Source organism: Theropithecus gelada, chromosome 19, assembly GCF_003255815.1.
Source record: "Theropithecus gelada isolate Dixy chromosome 19, Tgel_1.0, whole genome shotgun sequence".
In the NCBI taxonomy this organism is placed as follows: domain Eukaryota; kingdom Metazoa; phylum Chordata; class Mammalia; order Primates; family Cercopithecidae; genus Theropithecus; species Theropithecus gelada.
In genome coordinates this window covers 8110247-8125792 of record NC_037687.1, presented here as the reverse complement: position 1 = coordinate 8125792, position 15546 = coordinate 8110247, and the positions used below count along the sequence as shown (strand labels likewise).

General features: G+C 54.8%; 1 protein-coding gene across 1 annotated transcript in view; it reads right to left on the bottom strand.

Moving 5' to 3' along the window:
- The window catches only part of CERS4 (ceramide synthase 4), a 56101-nt gene extending 42771 nt beyond the window's left edge, over positions 1-13330 (bottom strand). The window contains exons 1-2 of the mRNA XM_025367042.1: positions 13171-13330; positions 11786-11942 (exon numbers count right to left, since the gene is read on the bottom strand). The gene's annotated coding sequence lies outside the window, so the exon portion shown is untranslated. The remainder of the gene's footprint in view (positions 1-11785; positions 11943-13170) is intronic.
- Between the last annotated feature and the right edge of the window lie 2216 nt (positions 13331-15546).

Genomic DNA, 15546 nt, shown 5'->3' with positions numbered 1-15546 from the left:
AAAAAAAAAAAAAAAAAAAAAAAAAAAAAAAAAAAAAAAAAAGAAAAAAAAAATTATAGAGATGAGGTCTCACTGTGTTTCCCAGGCTGGTCTCAAACTCCTGGGTTCAAGTGATCCTGCTGCCTCAGCCTCCCAAAGTGCTAGGATTCCAGGTACATGCCGCCATGCCCAGCTAATTTTTTTTTTTTTTTTTTGGTACAGATAAGGTTTCCCTATGTTTCCCAGGCTGGTCTCAAACACCTGGCCTCAAGTGATCCTCCCACTCCCGGCCTCCCAAAGTGCTAGGACTATAGATGTGAGCCACTGCACCCAGCCAGGGACAACTATCTTTCCCCACATCCTGGTGATGGGGACCTCTCCATTTTCCCAGCACCTGACACACGACGGGTGGCAGGGAACTGTCTACTGACTGCACAAATGAATAAAAGGCTCAACTGAGACCGGGGCACCCAGGATCCCAGAGAACAACCGAGCTCCAGTTTCAGGTTTTTCCACGACCCTCTTGGCCACTTTTCCCCCATCCCTCTTCCACCTGTGCTATGAGGCACTCACTGCTCTCCTTCCAAAGACTCATGCTGGCCAGCCACGGTGGCTCACGCGTGTAATCTCAGCACTTTGGGAGGCCGAGGCAGGTGGATCACCTAAGGTCAGGAGTTTGAGACCTGCCTGGCCAACATGGCGAAACCCTGTCTCTACTAAAAATACAAAATTAGCTGGGTGTGGTGGCGCATGCCTGTAATCCCAGCTACTCAGGAGGCTGAAGCAGGAGAATCGTTGAAACTGGGAGGCAGAGGTTGCGGTGAGCCGAGATCGCATCAATGCACTCCAGCATGGGCAACGAGAGCGAAACTCCATCTCCAAAAAAAAAAAAAAAAAAAAGTTCATGCTGGCTAGGCACAATGAGTCACACCTGTAATCCCAGTACTTCTTGGAGGCTGAGGCAAGAGGATCACTTGAGCCCAGCAGTTCCAGACCAGCCTGGGCAAGATAGTGAGACCCCGTCCCTAAAAAACAAACAAACAAACAAGTTAAAAATTAGCTGGACATGGTAGTACACGCCTGCACTCCCAGCTCCTCAGGAGGACCTCTTTCAGCCCAGGAGGTCAAGGCTGCAGTGAGCTACGATTGTACCGCTGCACTCCAGCCTGAGTGACAGAGCAAGACCCTATGTATAAAAATAAAATTTTAGGCCAGGCACAGTGGCTCATGCCTGTAATCCCAGCACTTTGGGAAGCTGGGGCAGGCTGATTACCTGAGGTCAGGAGTTCAAGACCAGCCTGGCCAACATGGTGAAACCTCATCTCTACAAAAAAATACAAAAACTAGCTGGGCATGATGGCAGGTGCCTGTAATCCCAGCTACTCAGGAGGATGAGGCAGGAGAATCGCTTGAACCCGGGAGGCCGAGGTTGCAGTGAGCTGAGATTACACCACTGCACTCCAGCCTGGGGGATAGAGCGAGACTCCATCTCAAAAAAAAAAAAAAAAAAAGTAAATATAAAATAAAATGTTAGGCTGGGTGTGGTGGCTCATGCCTGTAATCCCAGCACTTTGGTAGGCTGAGGAGGGCGGATCACTTGAGGTCATGAGTTTGACCTCAACGTGGTGAAGCCCCGTCTCTACTAATACAAAAAAATTAGTTAGGCATGGTAATCCCAGCTACTCGGGAGGCCAAGGCAGGAGAATCGCTTGAACCTGGGAAGTGGAGGCTGCAGTGAGCCAAGATCGTGCCACTGCACTCCAGCGTGGGTGACAGAGCAAGATTCTGTCTCAAAAAAATAAATAAGAAAAAAAATGTGAAAAGGCTCACATTGTTTGTTTACCAAAATACATTGATTTTCAGAAGACGCTTTCTCTCCCTCCCTCTCCCCCTGAAAGAGCAAGCCAGCATTGGCATCATGTACAGAGACTAGCCATGAAAACAAATACAATGAAACAAAGCAAAGTGCAGTCTTGGCCAGTTCCTGATGCTGGCAAGGCTGCCAGTCCTGGCCTTGGGCACTCCAGATTCTAGGGGATGTTAGCAAGTATCTGTTACCATGCCTTGAAGGACACAGCAGCAGAACCAGGTGCAGTGGCTCACACCTGTAATTCCAATACTTTGGGAGGCTGGGACGGGAGGATTGCTTGAGCCTAGCAGTTCAAGACCAACCTCAGCAACACAGCGAGACCCTGTCTGTTTAAAAAAAACCAAACACACACAGGCCAAGTGCGGTGGTTCATGCCTGTAATCCCAGCACTTTGGGAGGCTGAGGCGGGTGGATCACGAGGTCAGGAGATCGAGACCATCCTAACAGGGTGAAACTCCATCTCTACTAAAAAAAAAAAATACACAAAAATTAGCTGGGCGTGGTGGCAGGCGCCTGTAGTCCCAGCTACTCGGGAGGCTGAGGCAGGAGAATGGCGTGAACCTGGGAGGCGGAGCTTGCAGTGAGCTGAGGTTGCACCACTGCTCTCCAGCCCAGGCGACAGAGTAAGACTCCGTCTCAAAAACAAAAACAAAAACAGCAGCAGCAGTAGCGGAAGCCCTCAGCCTTGATGCCATGGGAAGGTGGCAGAGATTTCAGGAGGGAGCGATTCTAGGAGCTCTCCTGGCAATGTGGGTTGCCCTTGGAGGCTGTCCCGTCCCTGGAGGTCACTCAGAGGCTGGTTGGCCTCTTGCAGGTGACAGTGGCCAGAGTGGGGAACCTGGGTCAGAATAGGTAGAGAGGCTCAGCCGGACGTGGTGGCTCATGCCTATAATCCCAGCACTTTGGGAGGCTAAGGCAGGCAGATCACCTGAGGCCAGGAGTTCCAGATCAGCCTGGCCAACATGGTGAAACCCCAGATCTACTAAAAATACAAAAATTAGCGGGGCATGGTGGTGCATGCCTGTAATCCCAGCTGCTCAGGAGGCTGAGGCAAGAGAATCACTTGAACCCGGGAGGCGGAGGTTGTAGTGAGCCGAGATCACACCACTGCATTCCAGCCTGGGTAACAGAGCATGACTCTGTCTCCAAAAAAGAAGATAGAGATACGGAGAAGCTGATGGTGGAGGAGGTGGCAGAGACAGGAGCCTGGGGGAGGGGTGCTGAGGTCTGGGTAGGGTGTCTTCAAGGGGTGGGGGTGGCAGGTTGGGATGGGTATCTGGGGTAGATCTGGAAACTGCCTGCTTGGGCAGGAATACGGGGACACACAGCCTAGGGGTGGGAGGGGGTGAGGAGATCCAGGTGGGCAAATTCCAGGCGTGGAATTCTAAGACAGTATCATCTGAGAGGGGGTAAAACAACAGAGTGAGGGCAGGAGCTGTGGAGCTCCAGGGTCCCCAGGCATCCACTGAACAAACTTTTTTTTTTTTTGCCCCCAGAGACAGGATTCCACTCTGCTGCCCAGGCTGGAGTGCAGTGGCGGGATCATCACTCACTGCAGCCTCGAACTCTTGGGTTCAAATGATCCCCCTGCCTCAGCCTCCCAAGTAGCTGAGAATACAGGCACCCAGGCCACTACACCCAGCTAATTTTTTTTTTTTTGAGACGGAATTTTGCTCTTGTTGCCCAGGCTGGAGTGCAATGGCAGATCTCGGTTCATTGCAACCTCCGCCTCCAGGGTTCAAGCGATTTTTCTGCCTTAGCCTCCTGAGTAGCTGGAGTTACAGGCATGTGCCACCACATCTGGCTAATTTTTTTGTATTTTTAGTACAGATGGGATTTCGCCATGTTGGTCAGGCTGGTCTCAAACTCCTGACCTCAGGTGATCCACCCATCTTGGCCTCCCAAAGTGCTGGGATTGCAGGCGTAAGCCACTGTGCCCAGCCGTCACCCAGCTAATTAAAAAAAAAAATTTTTTTATAGAGATAGGGTCTCACTATGTTGCCCAGCTTGGTCTCGAACTCCTGGACTCAAGCCTTCCTTGAGCCTCAGCCTCTCAAAGTGTTGGGATGACAGGTACAAGCCACTATGTCCGGCCTCCAGGCATCCATCTGAACCTACATGGGCCTGCAGTCCTGCCCGGGTCTCAGAGGAGCTGGGGGCAGTGGGTTGAGATATTAGCAATCTGTGGACCTCAGAGCCTGCTCCTATCCTGCAGGGTGGCTCAGGCAGCTGGAGTCCTCTGTGAAATCAATTCACCATCTTTTTTTGCGGGAGATGAAGTCTTGCTCTGTCACCCAGGCTAGAGTGTAATGGCACGATCTAGGCTCACCGCAACCTCCACCTCCTGGATTCAAGTGATTCTCCTTCCTCAGCCTCCCAAGTCGCTGGGACCACAGGCACCTGCCACCACGCCCAGCTAATTTTTGTATTTTTAGTAGAGATGGGGTTTTACCATGTTGGCCAGGCTGGTCTCGAACTCCTGGCCTTGAGTGATCCTCCTGCCTCAGTCTCCCAAAGTTCTGGGATTACAGGCATGAGCCATCATGCCTGGCCTCAAGTCACCATCTTGATACCCGTCCATCTAGTGAAGAAAGAAGCCACAGAGAGCCCCCACAGAGCACAAGTCTTCCGTCAGCCCTCTGGGTTGGATGGGTTAGCAAAGAGAAAGGCCTCCAGTGGGGAGGCAGAGGCTACCTACGGTCCCTTTAAGGGCCAGAGGTGTTTGTGTAACTGGAGGCAAAGCGCTTCCTCTTCAGATGACGGTCCAGGACCGCCCCTCCACTGGGATACACACAGACGGAGTCCATCCCTCTCTCAGCAGTGGCTCTGAGTACAAGCCTACCCCTTCTCCATCTCAAGATCTCCTGGGAGGCTCCCTGTGGCTCCTGACCTGGCATTTGAGGCCTTTGTGACCTGGTCAAGCCCACCGCCCTGTCCTGGCCTCGCTGTTTGCCCTCCCACAGCCACCTTGACTCTGAGGTTCTCAGCCTAGGGTCTCCACGGGCGGATTCCCAGAGGCTGCTTCAGTTTTAGGAATGTCGCTCCGATGCCATTCCCAGATGCCAGGTCTTTGCCTGGGCCGCTCCCTCTAAGTCACTGTTCAGCATTCCGTTATCTGATGCCTGGCATGGTTAAACCTTCAAGTGGGCAGCTTACCTGTGGCTGCCTCCAGGAAGTCTCCAAGACTCCCAGCCTGGGTCAAGAGCCTCTCCTTGGTCATGCGCAGTGGCTCATGCCTGTAATCCCAGTGCTTTGGGAGGCCAAAGCGGGTAGATCACCTGAGGTCAGGAGTTTAAGACCAGCGTGGCCAACATGGCAAAACCTCATCTTTAGTAATAATACAAGAATTAGGTGGGTGTGGTGGCACGTGCCTGTAATCCCAGTTACTTGGGAGGCTGAGGGAGTAGAATCACTTGAACCTGGAAGGCAAAGGTTGCGATGAGCCAAGATAGTACCACTGCACACTCCAACCTGGGTGAAAGAGTGAGATTCTGTCTCAAAATAAAAATAAAAACAAAAAAGAAAGGCCAAATGCAGATCCCAGCACTTTGGGAGGATGAGGCGGGCAGATGACTTGAGACCAGGAGTTCAAGAACAGTCTGGCCAGCATGGCAAAACCCCATCTCTACAAAAGAATACAAAAATTAGCCAGTCGCGGTGGCTCACACCTGTAATCCCAGCACTTTGGGAGGCCGAGGTGGGAGGATCATGAGGTCAGGAGATCGAGACCATCCTGGCTAACATGGTGAAACCCCGTCTCTACTAAAAATAGAAAAAAATTAGCCAGGCATGGTGGCGGGCGCCTGTAGTCCCAGCAACTCGGGAGGCTGAGGCAGGAGAATGGCATGAACCTGGGAGGCAGAGCTTGCAGTGAGTTGAGATCATGCCACTGCACTCCAGCCTGGGCGACAGAGCAAGAGTCTGTCTCAAAAAAGAAAAAAAAAAAAAAGAATACAAAAATTCTAGCCAGGAAAATTAGCCAGGCGTGATAGCGGACACCTGTAATCCCAGCTACTCATGAAGCTGACACAGGAGAATCGCTTGAACCCAGGAGGTGGAGATTGCAGCGAACTGAGATTGCGCCACTGCACTCCAGCCTGAGCGACAGAGCGAGACTCTGTCTTGGGGGGGGAAAAAAAAAAGGCCAGGCCGAGGCGGGCAGATCACCATGTCAGGAGATCAAGACCATCCTGGTTAACATGGTGAAACCCCATTTCTATTAAAAATACATTAAAAAAAAAAAAAAAAGGCCAGGCGTGGTGGCTCACGCCTGTAATCCCAGCACTCTGGGAAACCGAGGCAGGTGGATCACGAGGTTAGGAGATCAAGACCATCCTGGCTAACACAGTGAAACCCCGTCTCTACTAAAAAATACAAAAAATTAGCCGGCATGGTGGTGGGCACCTGTAGTTCCAGCTAATCAGGAGGCTGAGGCAGGAGAATGGCGTGAACCCGGGAGGCGGAGCTTGCAGTGAGCCGAGATTGCACCACTGCACTCCAGCCTGGGCGACAGACAGAGCGAGACTCTGTCTCAAAAAAAAAAAAAAAAAAAAGCCTCTCCTTGCCTTCAGTGTCTCTGATTGCTTTTCTTGCACCCTGGTTAATCTGCCTCGTAACTGACAGGGCCACGTCTGTCTCCCCGCTGAATGAGGGATTTCCAGGAGGGCAGTAAACAAGTCCAATTGCTGTCTCAGCCCATCACTCACTCCCACTCAGGCCCCAGACCTAATGTCACCTTTTCAGAGGGGCCCTGACTACCCAAAATAAAGTAACGTCTCCTTGCTCTTCATCACGTTTCTGTTGCACAGGCTGGATTGTAGTGGTGTGATCTTGGCTCACTCACTACAACCTCTGCCTCCCTGGTTCAAGCAATTCTCCTGCCTCAGCCTCCTGAGTAGCTGGGACTACAGGTGTGCACTGCTGCATCTGGCTAATTTTTGTATTTTTAGCAGACAGGGTTTCGCCATGTTGGCCACACTGGTCTCGAACTCTTGACCTCAGGCGATCCACCCACCTCGGCCTCCCAAAGTGCTGGGATTACAGGTGTGAGCCACTGCGCCTGGCCCTGTTGCTTGGCTTTTGCTGTTTGTCTTCTAGGCCCCTGATGAGGCTGCCATCCCTGCATCCCTAGGGCTCCCGTCACCTATCTGAGAATGTCCTGGCTCCTCCATCCAGCTCTGGCTGCTTGCCCACTGGCTGCTGCCACCGCTGCCGCTTCCGCTTCCTTCTCCTTCTTCTCCCTCTCCTCCCCACTGCCCTTCATCACCTCTGCTTCCATACGCTCATCAGTATACTTCCCTGGCTACTTCCCTCTCCCAGTTCAGCTGAGCCCCATTGCGTGGAGGCGAAAGGGAGAAGCATTGGCCACTGAGTGGTCCTCCTCTCCTTCCTCCTGCCAGCTTCCTCAGCCTTCAAGGTTCAAGCACCCCAGCACAGGTGACCACTGCACATACAGGATGACAAAGTAACCATGCAAAAGCAGTAGGGTCCCCTAACCTTTCACCCCTTGAGCAAGGACTCTCCAGGGTCTGCTGTGGTTAGACTGGGGATCCCCAAGGACCTTCAGCCTCTTCATCTGCTCCTCTCTCTACTCTGTGACTCCTTGCTCAGTTTGCTCCAGCCACCCTGGCCTCATTGCCGTTCCTCCAACACACCAGGCATGTTCCAGCCTCAGGGCCTTTGCACCTGCTGGGCCTTCCGCCCGGAGCACTCTTCCTCCAGATGTCGAGCTGCTCCTTCAAGCCTCATCCTTGTCCCCGTCACCTTCTCCCTGCAGGGACATCAGCTCTGTAAGGCTTCCTGTGGCTGACTGTCCCCTGTGCCTCCCATTGCAGACACTTCCTAAATCTGTGCTGAATGAACAAATGACAGACAGACGGACAGACGGATGGGCAGGGCTGAGAGGAAGGCGGGGCCAGGCACAGGGCAGAAGTGGGCCCCCGGGCATGGCTGGTAGGAAATGATCACTCTTCAGACACAGTGTTGTGGGACCCTGGACTAAAATCTGTCTCTAGGAATCCGGGAGGAGGTAGGGAGGGAAAGCTGAACTGAGTTCCAGGCAGTTCAGTGTGTGTATGTGTGTGCGACAGCATCCTATTTTTTTTTTTTTTTTTTTTTTTGAGACGGAGTCTCGCTGTGCTCCCAGGCTGGAGTGCAGTGGCGTGATCTCGGCTCACTGCAAGCTCCGCCTCCCAGGTTCACGCCATTCTCCTGCCTCAGCCTCCCAAGTAGCTGAGACTACAGGCGCCCGCCACCACGCCCGGCTAGTTTTTTTTTTTTGTATTTTTAGTAGAGACGGGGTTTCACCATGTTAGCCAGGATAGTCTCGATCTCCTGACCTCGTGATCCACCCGCCTCGGCCTCCCAAAGTGCTGGGATTACAGGCTTGAGCCACCGCGCCCGGCCTACAGCATCCTATTAACAAAGGTATAGAGTCCAGACTCAGGGAGGGGAAGGTCTCTTCTATGCTACTGTTTTTTGTTTGTTTGTTTTTGAAACAGTGTCTTGCTCTGTCACCCAGGCTGGAGTGCAGTAGTGCGATCTCGGTTCACTGTAACCTCTGCCTCCTGGGTTCAAGCAATTCTCCTGTCTCAACCTCCCAAGTAGCTGGGATTACAGGAACATGCCACCACACAGGGCTAATTTTTATATTTTTAGTAGAGACGGGATTTCACTATGTTGACCAGGCTGGTCTCGAACTCCTAACCTCAGGTGATCTGCCCGCCTTGGCCTCTCAAAGTGCTGGGATTACAGGCATGAGCTACTGCGCCGGGCCTCTCTATGCTACTCTGGTCAGAGCCATGATGGGTCTGAGGGGCCTACTCAAGGATGGCAAAGAAAAGCCTGTGCTTGACCAGGTGCGGTGGCTCATGCCTATAATCCTAGTGCTTTGGGAGGTTGAGGCTGGAGTCTTGCTTGAGGCCAGGAGTTCAAGACCAGCCCAGGCAAAATAGTGAGACCCCCGTCTGTCTGTACAAAAAATTTTTAACCATTAGCTAGGCATGGTGGTGCATGCCTGTGGTCCCAGCTCTCAGGAGGCTGAGGTAGGAGGATGACTTGAGCTCAGGAGGTCGAGGCTGCAGTGAGTTATGATCATACCACTACACTCCAGCCTGACGGACAGAGCAAGACTCTGCCTTTGAAAGAAAGAGGCCAAGTGCAGTGGCTCATGCCTGTAATCCCAGCACTTTGGGAGGCTGAGGCATTTGAGCTCAATAGTGTGAGACCAGCCTGGCGAACTAGCGAAACTCTACAAAATCACTACAAAAATTGCAAAAATTAGCCAGGTGTGGTGGCTCATGCCTGTAGTCCCAGGCTGATTGCTTAAACTTGAGAGGTGGAGATTGCAGTGGGCCAAGATCATACCCCTGCACCCCAGCCTGGGCGACAGAGCCAGAACCTGTCTCAAAAAAAAAAACAAAACAAAAAACAACAAAGAAAGAAAAGAGCCCGTACTGAAAGGCGTGGGGAAGAAAACAGGGTTGGTAAAGAGCAGTCACAAAAGAGAGAGAGACGGGCTGGGTGCAGTGGCTCATGCCTATAATCCCAGCACTTTGGGAGCCCAAGACAGGTGGATCACCTGAGGTCAGGAGTTCGAGACCAGCCTGGCCAACATGGTGAAACTCTGTCTCTACTAATAATACAAACATTAGCCGGGTATGGTGGCATGCGCCTGTAATCCCAGCGACTCAGGAGGCTGAGGCAGGAGAATTGCTTGAACCTGGGAGGTAGAGGTTGCAGTGGGCCAAGATCGCACCACTGCACTCCAGCCTGAGCGACAAGAACGGAACTCCATTCCAAAAAAAAAAAAAAAGTAAGATGTCTGCTACTGAATTATCAAACAGGGGTTTCAAGATCCTTTCCTCGGCCGGGCGCGGTGGCTCAAGCCTGTAATCCCAGCACTTTGGGAGGCCGAGACGGGCGGATCACGAGGTCAGGAGATCAAGACCATCCTGGCTAACACGGTGAAACCCCGTCTCTACTAAAAATACAAAAAACTAGCCGGGCGAGGTGGCGGGCGCCTGTAGTCCCAGCTACTCGGGAGGCTCAGGCAGGAGAATGGCGTAAACCCAGGAGGCGGAGCTTGCAGTGAGCTGAGATCTGGCCACTGCACTCCAGCCTGGGCGACAGAGCGAGACTCCGCCTCAAAAAAAAAAAAAAAAAGATCCTTTCCTCCTATGAAAGCTCCAGCTTCCTTGGCTCCCAGCTTGCCACCCACTCCTGGTTTTCCTTCTGCCCTCTTTCTGCTGTCTCCCAAGCTCCCAGCTTGCTTCAAAGCCCATCCTACGCCGTACCACCTGGGTGTCTAATAGCATTGCAATTTCCAGATGCTGAGAACAAATTGCTGATCTGTACCTAAAGCTGCTCTGCCATGAGCAGCTGCTCCCTCCCCCGGGCCTCTCCATACCTCTCCAAGATCCAGCCAAGTCTCACCCGTCCATGCCTTTACTTGGTCTGGCCCCATCATTTCTCCCCTATCCTGGTGCAGTCCCTTCCATCCTGGTCTCCAGGCTCCTGCCTTCGACCCCTGCAGTCTGTTCCCTGAGCTCTAAATAATGCCAAATACTTGTTCAAGGTTGGCAGGCTAGCTCTGCCCTTCCTCCTCTCCCCTCTTCTGGATCTTACAGCCCTGGCTTTGTGGTTCTTTCATCCAAGCACCCTGGCAATTTCTCTTCTCTGCAGTTTGCTCACTGGGCTCTTGGCCTGGTTAACTCCTCCTCACCCTTAGTGACCCAGCCAACTATCACCTCCTCCAGGATGCCTTCCCTGACTCCTCCTTAGGCTGAGTCAGGTGACTTCTCTGGACTCCCCCTGGCCCCAGGCATGACTTTTTTTTTTTTTTTGGGAGATAGTCTCACTTTGTCACTCAGGCTGGAGTGCAATGGCGCAATCTCAGCTCACTGCAAACTCCGCCTCCCAGGTTCAACAGATTCTCCTGCCTTGGCCTCCCATGTAGCTGAGATTACAGGTCCATGCCACCATGCCCGGCTAATTTTTGTATTTTAGTAGAGATGGAGTTTCACTATGTTGGTCAGGCTTGTCTGGAACTCCTGACCTTGTGATCCACCCAAGTCGAACTCCTGACCTTAGGTGATCTGCCCGCCTCGGCTTCCCAAATTGCTGGGATTACAGGCGTGAGCCACTGCACCTGGCCTCTCTGTGATATTTTAATAGCCTCCAGCTCTGTGATATTCTCGTGATATTTTAATAGCCTGTTTAGCAAGTATTCACCACCAGCCAGGCACTGTGTTCAGCTCTTTACCTATAGGTCATGACTGCTATTATCCCATTTTACAGGTGGAGAAACTGAAGCACGAGGTGGTGAACTCAGTAGCCCAGAGGCCCTCAACTCAAAGTGGCAGGATAGGGCTTGTGGGTGGGGGTGGGGGTGGGGGTGGGGGTGGGGGTGGGGGTCAGGCTTAAGCCCAGCCGATGGGAAAGGGAGAAGCTTGTGGTGCTCAGAGAAAGGGGCAGGGCAGCGAGCTCCCAAGGCACCTGCCTTTCTATGCCATCCTATGGGTGGGAGGAGGGGACCTGGGCCCACTTCTCCTGCCAACTACAGGCATCCCAGTGGCTCCTGAGCCAAGACATTCTGTGCCAGGCACTGATCCAACAGCTTTATTCAACCTGCAGACAGCTCTGGGTCGGTAGGTGGACACTGTTGTGAATTTCTCAGAGAAGAAAATGGAAGTCCACCTATCCCGAAACTCTCACCGGGCATTAGAGCCCTCCACGGTTCCTTAGGGGTGTGGCTGCCACCAAGATCTGCCTAACCTCGGCTTTCATTGATCCATGAACACTCCCAGGCTCACATACTACTGACCCATTTTACAGATGGGTAAACTGAAGCTCAGCAACCTTTCCCTGGGGGCCCTACAGCCAGTTCAATGACCAAGGCCGACCCCACCCCCCACCCACCGCCCAGGCTCAAAGTACCTCTGCTGGCAGTGGGTGAGCTGGAAAAGCAGGTAAGGGAGGTCCTCACTGCCTCTTCCTCCACGCCTGGCTGGGCCTGCTGGGGCCCAGGTGCACTGAATGAGGCTTCTAGTCAGCCCTGCAGCTCCACTTCTGTGTTTATTCACAGCAGCTGCTCCTGGAAGGCAGCCCCCCCCACCCCACTCCCCGCCCCCATTTGAGGCTGGGGAGGCCGAGGGCTTCAAAGGCAGTTCCACAGTCCAGGAACCCTATCCCCATGGAACAGACCCAGGTGGGGTCACTCTGGCCTCTGCGCTCAGATGCCCGAGATCTTGTCTGCGCTCAGACTGGAGTCGACGGGTGATTCCCCCATCTCATAGGTTTTACAAACCACAACAGCCTCTCCCTGCCCGCCTCCCTGTGTCCCCCAGAGCGGCTTCTCCCCAAGTCTCCCATCCCAGCAACGAAAGCCTCTTCTATATACTCCTAACTACCCAGGAGAAACATCGGTTTCCCATGCCTCACTTGCAAACAGACAGAATTAGATGATGCTCCTCTGCCAAAGCGAATTTTCAGTTCACCCACTACCTATCATACCTTCCAGCCAGGTCAGGCCAGCAGCCCCCTTCCAAATATCCCCATCACAGCGGCTACGGGATATTCTTAACACACAATCCGATCACGCCATGCACCTGCTGTTCCAAGCCTCCCTGGTCCCCACCGCCCTGAGAACGGGTTCCACACGCTCCTCGCCGCTTCCCAGACCCCGGCAAACCTCTCTCCACCTCCGACCCTCCCTTCTCCGCGTTTCAGCCACGCTGGCCTCTTTTCTGCTCGGCACACACTCCCGGCTGGGCCCTGCCCCACAATCTTGCTGTTTCCTGGGCCTAAAAAGCCCTCGCTGGCTGCTCCAACGAGGCCAAATGACATTATCCTGGGCACCTCCACCTCACCCCGGCCGCCTGATGCGTTAGCTCGGGATTGGAATGACGTGTTTAAGCCGTTCTCAGAAGCCGTCTACGCGGCCGGGCTGCGGGTTCCAAGGCCAGGGTCCCAGCTGCGTCCCCAGCCCTGGCACGTCGGGGGCACGGGGCGCTCCCCCGGCTCACACATCCGAATTCCCCCGCGTCACGAGGCCAGGATCGCCCCTACTCGCTCCCGCCCGTTTCGCAGCCGCGTCCTCGGACACCCGCGGCGCCCTGGCCCTCGTGGGGGAACGCGGACCGCTCGGGGAGACGGCCCAGATGGGGAGCCCCGAGGGGGACAGTCCCCGGCGGGGTGATGGGGGCTGGAGCCCAGTTGCGAGTGGGGGCCGCCTGTGACCGCCATGGCTGCGGAGGCGGGGCCGGGGCCAGCCGTGAAGGTGGCGTTCGGGGCGGTGTTCGCGGCGCGGGGCGCTCGCTTACCTGGGGGCGCAGGCGGCAGGACGCACCGAGAGCCTGCGGCGGGGCTGGGGACGGCGCGCGTGGCGGGGTACCCGGAGCAACTGCAGGCACGCGAAGCCCGCTCCAGGCAACCGGACTCTGCTCCCGGCCGGGCCTCGGCCCCCAGCAGGGGAAAAAAGGCTTGAGTGGGGGGAGGCCGGGGCGGGGCCGCGGGGGCGGGGCCTGGGCGGGGCGCGCGCCCCAGAACGGTGGGGCCTGGCGCTGGGCTGGGGCCCTGGAGAGGCGGGGCCTGGCGCGGGGCGGGGAACTTGGAGGGGCAGGGCCTTGAGCGGGCGCGGGGTCCCCCAGGCGCTTGTCCCCCTCGGCGCAACTAGGCCTCTCCCTAGCCCCTGACCCCGCCCCCATTCCCGCCCCCGCCCCCGTTCCCGCTCCCGCTCCGCCCATCTCTGCCCCGCGGCGCGCCTGGCCCGGGTCCAGCCTCGCGTCTCAAGCCTGCGCCTTATCTCTCCCCTTTGAACCCAGCATTGTCCGCTGCGCGCTCCGTCCGCCCTGGCTTCACCCTTGTTCGCTGTCTCCCCGGTCCCCTCCCGGGTCCCCTCTTCTGCCGGAGATGCTCTGGCTCCGCTCATCTGTCCACACCCCCACACTGCCGGGGCGCCCTGAGCCTCTGGGGCGCGCAGTTGGGTGGTGCACGGGGGCGGCCCAGACTTCTCCAGGCCTCATCGGCTACCCTGGGTACCCCGACTCTGGGGCCCTGTTGGAGGGCCAGTCCAGGGGTTCGCCCGAGGCACGCGCGGGGGCCAACCGAGGCAGTGAGGGCATCTGGGCAAAGGCTGCGGTTTGGTGGGTGCAGGGGTCAGGCGGCAGAGCTGGGGAGATAAGATGGGAGATAGGCCGGGTGGGTGGTGGCACAGCCCTGGTTTTGGCTGAGGGCAGCAGCAGTGGGGGCTGGGTCCCCCGCTTGCCTGATAGAACCGAAAATGACCGGATCTCAGTAGCGCGGGGATCCTGGGCGATCCCTGAATAGAGGACAGTCCCAGGGGGTTTCAGAGTCGCTGGCCCACCGCGTGTCCTCTGGGCAAGTGGCTTCGCCTTACAGAGACAATAAGCCTCTGTAAAATGGGGATAATAAATCTTTCTCTGACTCAGCTCAGCAGACCCGAGACCCATCGGGGTGAAGTTGAGGCCTCCCTGGCCATAGGGCCCCAGGCAAGCTGAGATTTTATTTCCTCACAGAAAAGGGGCGCGGGGAGCGGGCGCGGCGGGGGCGGTCAGGGAGGCAAGAGACCTCTGTTGCAAGTGTGGAAGAACCTGTCCCTCCAAGTTCAGACTCCTGGCCTTTGCACTTAGCCTTCCCTCTGCTACACTGTTTCTCTTTTCTTTCTTTCTTTTTTCTATCTTTTTTTTTTTTTTTTTTGGCAGGGGGACGAAGTCTCGCATTGTGGGCCGGGCTGGAGTGCAATGGCGCGATCTCGGCTCACTGCAACCTCCGCCTCCTAGGTTCACTTGATTCTCCTGCCTCAACCTCCCGAGTAGCTGGGATTACAGGCGCATACCACCATACAGGGCTAATTTTTTGGGTTTTTTGTTTTTTGTTTTTTTGTTTTTGTTTTTTTTAGTAGAGACGGGGTTTCACTATGTTGGCCAGACTGGTCTCAAACTCCTGACCTCATGATCTGCCGGCCTTGCCTCCCAAAGTGCTGGGATTACAGGGGTAAGCCAGCACGCCCGGCCTTCTCTTTATTTTTTATTTTTATTTTTTTAAAATCTGTTAGAGGCTGGGCGCGGTGGCTCACATCTGTAATCCCAGCACTTTGGGAGGTTGAGGCGGGTGGATCACCTGAGGTCAGGAGTTCGAGACCAGCCTGGCCAACATGGCGAAATCCCGTCTCTACTAAAAACACAAAAATCAGCTGGAAGTAGAATTGCGTGAACCCGGGAGACACAGTGAAACCCCGTCTCTACTAAAAATACAAAAAATTAGCCGGGCGTTGTGGTGCACACCTGTAGTCCCAGCTACTCGAGAGTCTGAGGCAGGAGAATCGCTTGAACCCAGGAGGCAGAGGTTGCAGTGAGTCAAAATTACACTGCTGCACTCCAACCTGGGTAACAGAGGGAGACTGTTTCAATTAAAAAAAAAAAAAAAATATTTGGTAGAGGTGGGGTCTACGTTGCTCAGTGTGGTCTGGAACTCTTAGGCTCAAGTGATCCTCCTGCCTCCGCTTTCCAAGGTGCTGGGATTACAAGCGAGAGCTGCCATGCCCCAGCCTCTTTCCCTTTTCAAAAGCGTAACATCCTTCTCCCTCAGCCCTCGGTCCCCTTCTTCCTCCATTGCCTGCTCTACCCCACCCCCACCGTATTCACCTGTTTTTCTCCTCCTTCTCTCCAAGAGCTTGT